The sequence below is a fragment of the Coregonus lavaretus genome (assembly GCF_964263955.1).
Source record: "Coregonus lavaretus genome assembly, chromosome: 33".
Classification (NCBI taxonomy): Eukaryota; Metazoa; Chordata; class Actinopteri; order Salmoniformes; family Salmonidae; genus Coregonus; species Coregonus lavaretus.
Window position 1 is genome coordinate 35825940 of NC_140020.1, and position 15355 is coordinate 35841294.

Here is a 15355-nt window from a genome sequence, read left to right on the forward strand (position 1 = left end):
GAAGGCGCAACAGCGCTTCTTCAACCTCAGGAGGCTGAAGAAATTTGTCTTGGTCCCTAAGACCCTCACAGACTTTTACAGATGCACAATTGAGAGGTTCCTGTCGGGCTGTATCACTGCCTGGTACGGAAACTGCACTGCCCGCATCCACAGGGCTCTCCAGAGGGTGGTGCGGTCTGCCCAACGCTTCACCGGGGGCACACTGCTTGCCCTCCTGGACACCTACAGCATCCGATGTCACAGGAAGGCCAAAAAGATAATCAAGGACATCAACCACCCGAGCCACGGCCTCTTCACCCCGCTATCATCCAGAAGACGAGGTCAGTACAGGTGCATCAAAGCTGGGACCGAGAGACTGAAAAACAGCTTCTGTCTCAAGGCCATCAGACTGTTAAATAGCCATCACTAGCCGGCTACCACCCGGTTACTCAACCCTGCACCTTAGAGGCTGCTGTCCTCTATACATAGACATGGAATCACTGGCCACCTTAACCTCTACGGGATCGGTGTCCCATATACAGGACGGTTGAGCTAATGTGCACTAATGTGATTAGCATGACTGTTGTAAGTAACAGCAAACGTTCCAGGACATAGACATGTCTTATATGGACAGAAAGTATTGTAAAATATTGTTAATCTAACTGCACCGTCCAATTTACAATAGCTATTACATTAAAAAAATACCATGCTATTGTTTGAGGAGAGTGCACAACAACAAAAAATGGATCACGGCAACTGGTTTGATACATTCACCTCTGAAGGTGAATAATGTACTTACATTCAGTAATCTTGCTCTGATTTGTCATCCTGAGGGTCCCAGAGATATAATGTAGCATAGTTTGATAAAATCCATTTTTATATTCTAATGTAGGAACTTCAAATTGCTGTCTCTGGCTCCACACCCACTCTGCCCGGCCATCTAGATGTGTGAAAGTTAGTGTATAAGCTAATGATCTATCATGTATGACCTTCCTGGGAGTGTGTAAACTTACATTTTGTATGTTCTCTATAGTTATGTATTTGAAAATGTATCAATTGACCAATTCGGCACATTTGGGCAGACTTGATACAAAATAGTCCAGTATTGCAATGCTTCACTGGATCAATCTGAAACTGTGCACACACATCTAGTGGTCAAAATGTAATTTGCGCCTAAACTGCAATTTTATATTGTGTCCTTTCTCTTCCATTTCAAAGATGATAAAACAATAAAATAGAAAACACATGTTTTTTTTGTTTGTATTATCTTTTACCAGATCTAATGTGTTATATTCTCCTACATTAATTTCAAATTTCCACAAACTTCAAAGTGTTTCCTTTCAAGTGGTATCAAGAATATGCATATCCTTGCTTCAGGTCCTGAGCTACAGGCAGTTAGATTTGTGTATGTCATTTTAGGCGAAAATTTAAAAAAGTGTCAGATCCTTAAGAGGTATGGAACAGTAGTCACTTAAATAATGTTGACATACTGCTTTACTCATCTCATATGTATACTGTATTCTATTCTACTGTATTTTAGTCAATGCCACTCCGACATTGCTCGTCCTAATATTTATATATTTCTTAATTCCATTCTTATACTTTTAGATTTGTGTGTATTAATGTGAATTGTTAGATACTACTGCACTGTTGGAGCTAGGAACACAAGCATTTCGCTACACCTGCAATAACATCTGCTAAATATGTGTTAATCAAATTCGATTTGATTTCAAGATTAGCAAATCCTCACATATTGTATACATTTTGTTTATGTTATGCTATTAGAAATAGGAAAAGCTCACATATTTTAAAACGTACAGTTGGGAAAAAAAGTATTTAGTCAGCCACCAATTTTGCAAGTTCTCCCACTTAAAAAGATGAGAGAGGCCTGTAATTTTCATCATAGGAACATGTCAACTATGACAGACAAAATGAGAAAAAGAAATCCAGAAAATCACATTGTAGGATTTTTATTGAATGTATTTGCAAATAATGGTGGAAAATAAGTATTTGGTCAAATACTAAGGAAGTCTCGAGGTTTTGCTCGCCTGAGGTAGAGTATCTTATGATAAGCTGTAGACCACACTATTTACCAAGAGAGTTTTCATCTATATTTTTCATAGCTGTCTATTTACCACCACAAACCAATGCTGGCATTAAGATTGCACTGAATGAGTTGTACAAGGCCATTAATCAACAGGAAAACGCTCATCCAGATGCAGCGCTCCTAGTAGCCGGGGACTTTAATGCAGGGAAACTTAAATCCGTTCTACCTAATTTCTACCAGCATGTTAAATGTGCAACCAGAGGGAAAAAAACTCTAGACCACCTTTACTCCACACACAGAGACGCATACAAAGCTCTCCCTCGCCCTCCATTTGGCAAATCTGACCATAACTCTATCCTCCTGATTCCTGCTTATAAGCAAAAACTGAAACAGGAAGCACCAGTGATTCGGTTAATAAAAAAGTGGTCAGATGACGCAGATGCTAAGCTACAGGACTGTTTTGCTAGCACAGACTGGAACATGTTCCGGGATTCTTCAGACAGCATTGAGGAGTACACCACATCAGTCACTGGCTTCATCAATAAGTGCATCGATGATGTCGTCCCCACAGTGACCGTACGTACATACCCCAACCAGAAGCCATGGATTACAGGAAACATCCGCACTGAGCTAAAGGGTAGAGCTGCCGCTTTCAAGGAACGGGACTCTAACCCGGACGCTTATAAGAAATCCCGCTATGACCTCCGACGAACCATCAAACAGGCAAAGAGTCAATACAGGTCTAAGATTGAATCATACTACACTGGCTCTGATGCTCGTCGGATGTGGCAGGGCTTGAAAACTATTACAGACTACAAAGGGAAGCACAGCCGCGAGCTGCCCAGTGACACAAGCCTACCAGACGAGCTAAACCACTTCTATGCTCGCTTCGAGGCAAGCAACACTGAAGCATGCATGAGAGCACCAGCTGTTCCGGACGACTATGTGATCACGCTCTCCGTAGCCGATGTGAGTAAGACTTTTAAGCAGGTCAACATTCACAAGGCCGCAGGGCCAGACGGATTACCAGGACGTGTACTCCGAGCATGTGCTGACCAACTGGCAAGTGTCTTCACTGACATTTTCAACATGTCCCTGACTGAGTCTGTAATACCAACATGTTTCAAGCAGACCACCATAGTCCCCGTGCCCAAGAACTCTAAGATAACCTGCCTAAATGACTACCGACCCGTAACACTGACGTCTGTAGCCATGAAGTGCTTTGAAAGACTGGTCATGGCTAACATCAACAGCATAATCCCAGAAACCCTAGACCCACTCCAATTTGCATACCGCCCCAACAGATCCACAGATGATGCAATCTCTATCGCACTCCACACTGCCCTTTCCCACCTGGACAAGAGGAACACCTACGTGAGAATGCTATTCATTGACTACAGCTCAGCATTCAACACCATAGTGCCCTCTAAGCTCATCACTAAGCTAAGGATCCTGGGACTAAACACCTCCCTCTGCAACTGGATCCTGGACTTCCTGACGGGCCGCCCCCAGGTGGTAAGGGTAGGTAACAACACATCTGCCACACTGATCCTCAACACGGGGGCCCCTCAGGGGTGCGTGCTCAGTCCCCTCCTGTACTCTCTGTTCACCCATGACTGCATGGCCAGGCACGACTCCAACACCTTCATTAAGTTTGCCGACGACACAACAGTGGTAGGCCTGATCACCGACAACGATGAGACAGCCTATAGGGAGGAGGTCAGAGATCTGGCCGTGTGGTGCCAGGACAACAACCTCTCCCTCAACGTGACCAAGACAAAGGAGATGATTGTGGACTACAGGAAAAAAAAGAGGACTGAGCACGCCCCCATTCTCATCGACGGGGCTGTAGTGGAACAGGTTGAGAGCTTCAAGTTCCTTGGTGTCCACATCACCAACGAACTATCATGGTCCAAACACACCAAGACAGTCGTGAAGAGGGCACGACAAAGCCTATTCCCCCTCAGGAGACTAAAAAGATTTGGCATGGGTCCTCAGATCCTCAAAAAATTCTACAGCTGCACCATCGAGAGCATCCTGACTGGTTGCATCACCGCCTGGTATGGCAACTGCTTGGCCTCTGACCGCAAGGCACTACAGAGGGTAGTGCGTACGGCCCAGTACATCACTGGGGCAAAGCTCCCTGCCATCCAGGACCTCTATACCAGGCGGTGTCAGAGGAAGGCCCTCAAAATTGTCAAAGACTCCAGCCACCCTAGTCATAGACTGTTCTCTCTGCTACCGCACGGCAAGCGGTACCGGAGTGCCAAGTCTAGGTCCAAAAGACTTCTCAACAGCTTCTAACCCCAAGCCATAAGACTCCTGAACAGCTAATCATGGCTACCCGGACTATTTGCACTGCCCCCCCACCCCATCCTTTTTACGCTGCTGCTACTCTGTTAAGTAAGTATTTATGCATAGTCACTTTAACTCTACCCACATGTACATATTACCTCAACTACCTCAACTAGCCGGTGCCCCCGCACATTGCAACGGTACCCCCCTGTATATATAGCCTCCCTACTGTCACTTTATTTTACTGTATATATAGCCTCCCTACTGTCACTTTATTTTACTTCTGCTCTTTTATTCTCAACACTTTTTTTGTTGTTGTTTTATTCTTACTTTTTTGTTTAAAATAAATGCACTGTTGGTTAAGGGCTGTAAGTAAGCATTTCACTGTAATGTCTGCACCTGTTGTATTTGGCGCATGTGACCAATAAAATTTGATTTGATTTGATTTAACAAAAGTTTCTCAATACTTTGTTATATACCCTTTGTTGGCAATGACACAGGTCAAACGTTTTCTGTAAGTCTTCACAAGGTTTTCACACACTGTTGCTGGTATTTTGGCCCATTCCTCCATGCAGATCTCCTCTAGAGCAGTGATGTTTTGGGGCTGTCGCTGGGCAACACGGACTTTCAACTCCCTCCAAAGATTTTCTATGGGGTTGAGATCTGGAGACTGGCTAGGCCACTCCAGGACCTTGAAATGTTTCTTACGAAGCCACTCCTTCGTTGCCCGGGCGGTGTGTTTGGGATCATTGTCATGCTGAAAGACCCAGCCACGTTTCATCTTCAATGCCCTTGCTGATGGAAGGAGGTTTTCACTCAGAATCTCACGATACATGGCCCCATTCATTCTTTCCTTTACACGGATCAGTCGTCCTGGTCCCTTTGCAGAAAAACAGCCCCAAAGCATGATGTTTCCACCCCCATGCTTCACAGTAGGTATGGTGTTCTTTGGATGCAACTCAGCATTCTTTGTCCTCCAAACACGACGAGTTGAGTTTTTACCAAAAAGTTCTATTTTGGTTTCATCTGACCATATGACATTCTCCCAATCCTCTTCTGGATCATCCAAATGCACTCTAGCAAACTTCAGATGGGCCTGGACATGTACTGGCTTAAGCAGGGGGACACGTCTTGCACTGCAGGATTTGAGTCCCTGGCGGCATAGTGTGTTACTGATGGTAGGCTTTGTGTCTTTGGTCCCAGCTCTCTGCAGGTCATTCACTAGGTCCCCCCGTGTGGTTCTGGGATTTTTGCTCACCGTTCTTGTGATCATTTTGACCCCACGGGGTGAGATCTTGCGTGGAGCCCCAGATCGAGGGAGATTATCAGTGGTCTTGTATGTCTTCCATTTCCTAATAATTGCTCCCACAGTTGATTTCTTCAAACCAAGCTGCTTACCTATTGCAGATTCAGTCTTCCCAGCCTGGTGCAGGTCTATAATTTTGTTTCTGGTGTCCTTTGACAGCTCTTTGGTCTTGGCCATAGTGGAGTTTGGAGTGTGACTGTTTGAGGTTGTGGACAGGTGTCTTTTATACTGATAACAAGTTCAAACAGGTGCCATTAATACAGGTAACGAGTGGAGGACAGAGGAGCCTCTGAAAGAAGAAGTTACAGGTCTGTGAGAGCCAGAAATCTTGCTTGTTTGTAGGTGACCAAATACTTATTTTCCACCACAATTTGCAAATAAATTCATTAAAAATCCTACAATGTGATTTTCTGTATTTTTTTCCCTCAATTTGTCTGTCATAGTTGATGTGTACCTATGATGAAAATTACAGGCCTCTCTCATCTTTTCATGTGGGAGAACTTGCACAATTGGTGGCTGACTAAATACTTTTTTTCCCCACAGTATGTGTGTGGGAATAAATTGCTAATAACTTTAAAGAAAATAAAAAGCTGATACTGGCAAGAGCAGTTTGGGGGGTTTTCTGTTTCATTAGACAATTAATTAGGCAACCAGGTTGAAGGACACCAGATTTGACTTATTCAGCTACTGTACAGTCGATGTCAAAGGTTTTGAGAATGACACAAGTATTGGTCTTCACAAAGTTTGCTGCTTCAGTGTTTTTAGATATTTTTGTAAGATGTTAATATGGTATAATTACAAGCATTCCATAAGTGTCAAAGGCTTTTATTGACAATTACATTGTTTATGCAAAGAGTCAATATTTGCAGTGTTGACCCTTCTTTTTCAAGACCTCTGCTATCCGCCCTGGCATGCTGTCAATTAACTTCTGGGCCACATCCTGACTGATGGCAGCCCATTCTTGATCACCAGCCTTGTCCTAGTCAACACTCTCACCTGTGTTACGAAAGAATCACTGACATGATGTCAGCTGGTCCTTTTGTGGCATGGCTGAAATGCAGTGGAAATGTCTTTTTGGGATTAAGTTCATTTTCATGGCAAAGAGGGACTTTGCAATTAATTGCAATTCAACTGATAACTCTTCATAACATTCTGGAGTATATGCAAATTGCCATCATATAAAAGCTGAGGCAGCAGACTTTGTGAAAATTAATATTTGTGTCATTCTCAAAACTTTTGACCATGACTGTACATGCCGTCATGAAAAGGATTAGTACAAGCCCTACCCTTGTAATGAAGGTAGGCCATAAGGATGACATGCACAGGAGAGAGACATTATTAGCAAATATAATTAGCATGAGGGTGTGCTGAAAGGAATATTTTAAGGTTAATTTGATTTAATTTCAAAATGCATGTTGCTTGAAATAAAGTTGCAATTTGTTTGCTTCATGTTATGTATCATCCTGGTGTAATTACAGTACCAGTCAAAAATGTGGACACACCTACAGTGAGGGAAAAAAGTATTTGATCCCCTGCTGATTTTGGAATACCCATCCATGACCCATTTTCAATGCCCTGGCTGAGGGAAGGAGGTTCTCACACAAGATTTGACGGTACATGGCCCCGTCCATCGTCCCTATGATGCGGTGAAGTTGTCCTGTCCCCTTAGCAGAAAACCACCCCCAAAGCATTATGTTTCCACCGCCATGTTTGACGGTGGGGATGGTGTTCTTGGGGTCATAGGCAGCATTCCTCCTCCTCCAAACACGGCGAGTTTAAGTTGATGCCAAAGTGCTCCATTTTGGTCTCATCTGACCACAACACTTTCACCCAGTTCTCCTTTGAATCATTCAGATGTTCATTGGCAAACTTCAGACGGGCCTGTATATGTGCTTTCTTGAGCAGGGGGACCTTGCGGGCGCTGCAGGATTTCAGTCCTTCAAGGCGTAGTGTGTTACCAATTGTTGGTGACAATGGTCTCAGCTGCCTTGAGATCATTGACAAGATCCTCCCGTGTAGTTCTGGGCTGATTCCTCACCGTTCTCATGATCATTGCAACTCCACGAGGTGAGATCTTGCATGGAGCCCAGGCCGAGGGAGATTGACAGTTCTTTTGTGTTTCTTCCATTTGCGAATAATCGCACCAACTGTTGTCACCTTCTCACCAAGCTGCTTGGCGATGGTCTTGTAGCCCATTCCAGCCTTGTGTAGGTCTACAATCTTGTCCCTGACATCCTTGGAGAGCTCTTTGGTCTTGGCCATGGTGGAGAGTTTGGAATCTGATTGATTGATTGCTTCTGTGGACAGGTGTCTATTATACAGGTAACAAACTGAGATTAGGAGCACTCCCTTTAAGAGTGTGCTCCTAATCTCAGCTTGTTACCTGTATAAAAGACACCTAGGAGCCAGAAATCTTTCTGATTGAGAGGGGGTCAAATACTTATTTCCCTCATTAAAATGCAAACATTTATAACATTTTTGACATGCGTTTTCCTGGATTTTTTTGTTGTTATTCTGTCTCGCACTGTTCAAATAAACCTACCATTTAAATGATAGACTGATAATTTCTTTGTCAGTGGGCAAACGTACAAAATCAGCAGGGGATCAAATACTTTTTTCCCTCAATGTACTCATTCAAGGGTTTTTCTTTATTTTTTACTATTTTCTATATTGTAGAATAAAAGTGAAGACATCAAAACTGAAATAACACATATGGAATTTTACTTTAACTCTACCCACATGTACATATTACCTCAACTACCTCAACTAGCCGGTGCCCCCGCACATTGACTATGCAACGGTACCCCCCTGTATATATAGCCTCCCTACTGTCACTTTATTTTACTGTATATATAGCCTCCCTACTGTCACTTTATTTTACTTCTGCTCTTTTTTTCTCAACACTTTTTTGTTGTTGTTTTATTCTTACTTTTTTTGTTTAAAATAAATGCACTGTTGGTTAAGGGCTGTAAGTAAGCATTTCACTGTAATGTCTGCACCTGTTGTATTCGGCGCATGTGACCAATAAAATTTGATTTGATTTGATTTGATTTGATTTGAATCATGTAGTAACCAAAAAAGTGTTAAACAGTACGTTATCCCATCTGGTTTGCGCTTAGTGGGACTATCACTTATTTTTCAACAGGACAATGACCCAAAACACACCTCCAGGCTGTGTAAGGGCTATTTGACCAAGAAGGAGAGTGATGAAGTGCTGCATCAGATGACCTGGCCTCCACAATCACCCGACCACAACCCAATTGAGATGGTTTGTGATGAGTTGGACCGCAGAGTGAAGGAAAAGCAGCCAACAAGTGCTCAGCATATGTGGAAACTCCTTCAAGACTGTTGTACAAAGCTGTCATCAAGGCAAAGGGTGGCTACTTTGAAGAATCTCAAATATAACATATATTTCGATTTGTTTAACACTTTTTTGGTTACTACATGATTCAATATGTGTTATTTCATAGTTTTGATGTCTTCACTATTATTCTACATTGTAGAAAATAGCAAAATATAAAGAATAATCCTTGAATGAGTAGGTGTGTCCAAACTTTTGACTGGTACTGTATATGTAGTTCAACATTATCACCACAAAGTGTTAGCGCTAGCATTTGTATTATAGTCTAGCTTTACTATATGTAAACAAACCACTAGCTAGGTCTTGTAAACTGAGGTCCAAAATATATGCCTTGCACAAGCTAGCGGTTATTAAAACTACAGCATGTTTCTTAATTGAAACTAAGTGGGCAATACACACCTGTGTAAAATAAAGTTGCATTTTGGAGGAAGCAGACGAAGAGTTAGGAGAGACCGATTGCTGAGGGGGGAGAGAGGGGTTGATAGTGGGGTAATTACTACTGTTAGCTAACTTTGATGTAAATGTGGCAATCAAACATTTGACTTGTGTGCTAGCTACATTTAATTATATTGTTGGCTGTCGTGAGATAAATTAATCTATCTAGCTGGCTAACAAGGTAAGCTGATCTTTCTTAACCTTCACATCACGCTAGCTCTGTGGTTATTTGTTGTGTTAGCCAAATGTAGCTTACACCACCAGAGCAAACGGAAAATAAATGGGAAATAAATGTTGTCTGATGATTTTTTTTAGTGGATCTGGTAGCAACAAGTCAATGTGTGTATAAAACTTGTTTGTTCTGTTTTTGTGGTTGGATCAAGAAACACAAACTTGTAATTTTGTGCTAATTAGCCAACTAACTAGCTAGCTAGCAATTATGGCGCACTGCAGCGTCGGATGTTTACTGGGGAACCTCTTGGTTGCGCATGCATATAGAACGTCTTATTGTTTTGACAGTTGAAATGTCTATTTGGCTGCAATTTTCACCCCATGTTTATGTCATAGCCCCTCTAGTAATTTAATAGGATCTCTATGCAAAGGGCCTAAAGAGCTAAATTGTTGTGTGGTTTAATACATCTACCTAAGAAGACTGATCAGCAGCAGGTCTTCTCCCAGTAGAAATACGGCTTATTATGCAAATTAAGCTTGTTATGGAATGCAGCAGTTTTGCATTCTATCTATTTAGGTTTGATTATTTTTTGTCAAAATGACTTAGTAAAACACTTGGGACTAAACACAAGACAGACACTTTCAATGCTGGCCAAAACTTGTTAGTTTGAATAATTATTCTCAGAACTTAAGTGTCAATCAATCATATGTTAACGATCAATAATGTTATTGTTCACTGATCCATAACTGTAATTATTCATTACTTGACTTAATCATTTTCTATTGTAACAATAGAACAAGACATGACAGTCAATCTTTAAGTGTAGAGCTCCAGGCCCAGTTCACCCTTTGCAATGAGGAATGACACGGCATGAACAAGGGGGGAAAATGGGGAATAAACAGAAAGTAAATAAAGGCCTGTTCTTGTTTATTGGTGTGATTTGAGCTAGTGGTGTGGCGGCTGCAGCTCTCTTAACAACATGATACCAATGATCAGAGCATAGCTAATGACCCATACTGTAATGCCACTATGGGGGTATTGACTGATCCCCCGCCCCTCCCAAATGCCTCCACCCTCGACACACTGATTTATATTTGTCTCCCCCCATTAGCTCCAGGCCTGTGCTAGGTGGTAGGGAAAGTGCCGTGACAGAAGAGAAGAGGAGTATAACCAGAATTAAACCATTTTTAGAAAGCTCTGTAGATGTATCATGGCTGCAGGGAAGGTGTGTCTGTATCTGTCAAAGGGGCAATGCAATCATGTTGTAAAAGTGGGATGAAAAATGTGTGGATGATTGCTAGCGCTAATGGCTTGGTTAGTGTGTGAATCTGAGGGCACAGTAGAGAGAGAGGAAAGGAAAGAGGATGAGCGTGATAGAAAGGAGGTGAAATGGGAAAATGGATAGAGAAGTGAGGAAAAACACATTAAGAAGAGAAAGCACAAGAGGTGTGGAGAGAGAGAACATTAATTAAGAGAAAAAGGTGAATGCGGTACAGTACTAGAAATGAATGGGAATGAGAGAAGAGAGAGATGAGTAGATGAGTGTGATTTATGTTAAAGCAGCAGCGTGGTGGCTGTGTCTGCATGGAACTCTGTCTGCAGTCTGTCATATTAGTGGGAGTGTTAATGAAGTGCATTAGGCAGCAGTGATATATCTGAAGAGTGCACATATTACCTCAATTACCTCAACTAACCGGTGCCCCCGCACATTGACTCTGTATCGGTACACCCTGAATACAGCCTCCCTACTGTTATTTTATTTTACTTTAATTATTTGTTATTTAAATGTTTTAATTATCTATTTTTTTACTTAACACTTATTTTTCTTAAAACTGCATTGTTGGTTAAGGGCTTGTACGTAAGCATTTCACTGTAACTGTTGTATTCGTCGCATGTGGCAAATAACATTTGATTTGATTTGTTAGTTCCCACTCTCCCCTCCCCAGATCTCAGCCTCCCTCCCTTTATTTAAGGCCTTTAGCTAAACATGCCGACTCTGACTAGGACAAACATGCTCTGTGTAGCAGCCAGCCAGAGCCAGTCTCACTGGGAGCATTGTCCTCAGGGCAGTGTTCACCCATTAACAGAACTTCACAATACAGTAAAATAAGAGACGTCACAGAGCGAGGCAATGATGCAGCTAATGCCAACGCTGCTCTATACAGTCAGACAATTTTAGATACAGTATGTTCCAGTACTTTGCAGAGTAAGTATGCATATTAAGCTACTTATTAATTTAGGGTGACTCAGGGACTTTACTTTAAAATGTCCCTGTCTTCACATCTCTCTTCCTCCCTCACACTGTTTTCTCAGTCTCACTGTATAGTGTCCTGTCTCTGTCTCTGTCACCCCAACACCATCTTTCTCTTTCACTCCCTCTTTCCTTACGTATCTCTCCCTCCCTCCCTCCCTCCCTCCATCCATCCTGCAGGTTTCCGGCCCACACCAACCTCTTTTTCTATCCCTCTTTCTCTCACTGCATCTGTTCCCTGCCAGGAGGCAGCTACCTGCTCATCCACCACCACTGTCTCCGCCACCACACACACACACACACCCCGCTGCCAGGCATCTGCTCAAAGGAGACGGGAAGAGAGGGGGCCAGCGTGCCAGCGGCACCATGTAGGGCCAAAAAAAACGAACCGATCTCCCCCCTATCAGCCCATTTCCCCCTCCCTTCCTGTCCCCTTCGCTGGAACCACCATGATGACTGGCCACTTCACAGCAAGCCTGTGGGAGGACAGCTTAGGGAGTTGAGGGAAAAGCCGAGAGAGGTTGATGTTTTGTTGTTTTACTTAGTAACAAAGACATTTAGTACAAACAGATTGTGACACACCAGGGAAGAGAATAACAAAGGAATTAAATGTGACTGTTATTGTTTGAATGCCCAGAGCTTCTTATCGAGGGACTGAGATTTTTTGTATTTGTATTTATTAGGGATCCCCATTAGCTGCTGTGTCTATACCCTTGTGTGTGTCTCTTCACAGTCCCCGTTGTTCCATAAGGTGTATTTTACCTGTTTTTTAAATCTGATTCTACTGCTTGCATCAGTGACCTGATGTGGAATAGAGTTCCATGTAGTCATGGCTCTATGTAGTACTGTGCGCCTCCCGTAGTCTGTTCTGGACTTGGGGACTGTGAAGAGACCTCTGGTGGCATGTCTTGTGGGGTATGCATGGGTTTCCGAGCTGTGTGATAGTGGTACATTCAGCTCTTACAAAAACAAGCAGTGATGAAGTCAATCTCTCTTCCACTCTGAGCCAGGAGAGACTGACATGCATGTCATTAATGTTAGCTCTCCGTGTACTTTTAAGGGCCAGCCGTGCTGCCCTGTTCTGAGCCAACTGCAATTTTCCCAAGTCCCTCTTTGTGGCACCTGACCACAGTACTGAACAGTAGTCTAGGTGCGACAAAACTAGGGCCTGTAGGACCTGCCTTGTTGATAGTGTTGTTAAGAAGGCATAGCAGCTCTTAATTATGGACATACTTCTCCCCATCTTAGCGACTGTTGTAACAATATGCTTTGACCATGACAGTCTACAATCCAGGGTTACTCCAAGCAGTTTAGTCTCCTCATCTTGCTCAATTTCCACATGATTCATTACAAGATGTAGTTGAGGTTTAGGGTTTAGTGAATGATTTGACCCAAATACAATGCTTTTAGTTTTGGAAATATTCAGGACTAACTTATTCCTTGCCACCCATTCCGAAACGAACTGCAACTCTTTGTTAAGTGTTGCAGTTATTTCAGTTGCTGTAGTAGCTGATGTGTATAGTGTTGAGTCATCCGCATAAAGCCAGTGGCATGTCTATTTGAGCCAGTAAAGGGGGCTTTACTATTCTTAGGTAGCGGAATGACTTTTGCTTCCCTCCAAGCCTGGGGGCACACACATTCTAGTAGGCTTATATTGAAAATATGGCAAATAGGAGTGGCAACATCGTCCGTTATTATCCTTCGCAATTTTCCATCCAAGTTGTCAGACCCCGGTGGCTTGTCATTGTTAATAGTCAACAATCTTTTCACCTCTTCCAGACTCACTTTACGGAATTCAAAATTACAATGCTTGTCTTTCATAATTTGGTCAGATATACTTGGATGTGTAGTGTCAGCAATTGTTGCTGGCATGTCATGCCTAAGTTTGCTCATCTTGAAACAATTATTAAAGTAGTTGGCAATATCAGTTGCTTTTGTGATGAATGAGCCATCTGATTCAATGAATGATGGAGCTGAGTTTGCCTTTCTTCCCAAAATGTCATTTAAGGTGCTCCAAAGCTTTTTACTATCATTCTTTATGTCATTTATCCTTGATTCATAGTGATGTTTCTTCTTTTTATTCAGTTTAGTCACATGATTTCTCAATTTGCAATAAGTTTGCCAATCGGTTGTGTAGCCAGACTGTTAGTACTTGGTGGTCTATAGCAGCGTCCCATTTGGCTTTAGGTGAGGCAGATGAACATGTAGCCATATTACTTCAACAGTATTGAACATGAGATCCTCTCTAATCATCACAGGAATGTGGTTCTGAATATAAACAGCAACACCTCCACCATTGGCATTTCTATATTTTCTGTAAATGTTATAACCTTGTATTGCTACCACTGTATCATCAAAGGTATTATCTAAATGAGTTTCAGAGATAGTCAGAAAATGAATGTCATCTGTTACTAGCAAATTATTGATTTCATGAACCTTGTTTCTTAAGCTACATATGTTAACATGGGCTATTTTGAGCAGTTTTCTTCTGGGATGCTTACTTGTTTTTATTGCTTTACTGGGAAGCTTAACAGCAGTAGATGTGCTCATGTTCTTTACGTTAGTGCAGGGTGAGCTGCACACAGTGGACTGCCTCCTCGGGCACACCGGCTCAGTGCTAACAGTATAAATATGGTTCCTAGGTACATGATCACTGCACACAACAGCTGCAGGATCAGCAGAGGCACCCAGGGCAGCTAGAGGGACACAAACCAGGTTACCCACATTGTGTCTACCGACGCCCCTGATGTAATGTACATTTGCTGAAGCATTTTGACAACTCTGCGTCACAATGAAAGGGATTAGCTGAGCTGGGCTTGGGTCATTGATGATGTGTAGAATGATGTATGATCTAACTGCCAAGCTTGGTTCATGCTACACCATGACAGATTCATGTACAAGCAGCACTACAATCCACTGGAACTACCGGTTAGCAGATTATGACTTGTCCAGGTTTACTGCTATGCTACACTGTTGTAGAATGTGAGCATGAGATATTCATCCATGGATGTCAGCTAGCTAGCCAGATCTAGCTTAGCCTTTAGCAGAAAGGTCAAAGCATGTTTCCAAGGCTGAGATTAAACATCTTGGCACTTTAGTTTCAGATTGGATGGCAAGATGTTTTCTGTGACCTTTCAACACCTACAAACTAAACATGAGCAATTCCGCTACTGAACTTCTCAAACTTCACACCTTGGTCCGAGTGCATGCATTCAGGGGAGCCATGGATACTAAATCATTTTACATTTACATTTTAATCATTTAGCAGACGCTCTTATCCAGAGCGACTTACAGGAGCAATTAGGGTTAAGTGCCTTGCTCAAGGGCACATCGACAGATTTTTCACCTAGTTGGCTCGGGGATTAGAACCAGCGACCTTTCGGTTACTGGCACAACGCTCTTAACCACTAAGCTACCTGCCGCCCCAAATAAGCTACCTGCCGCCCCAAATAAGTTGTTCCTGCTATGCCTTGGCTTTTAATGGTCAGTGGTACTGAAAGCAGTGAAGA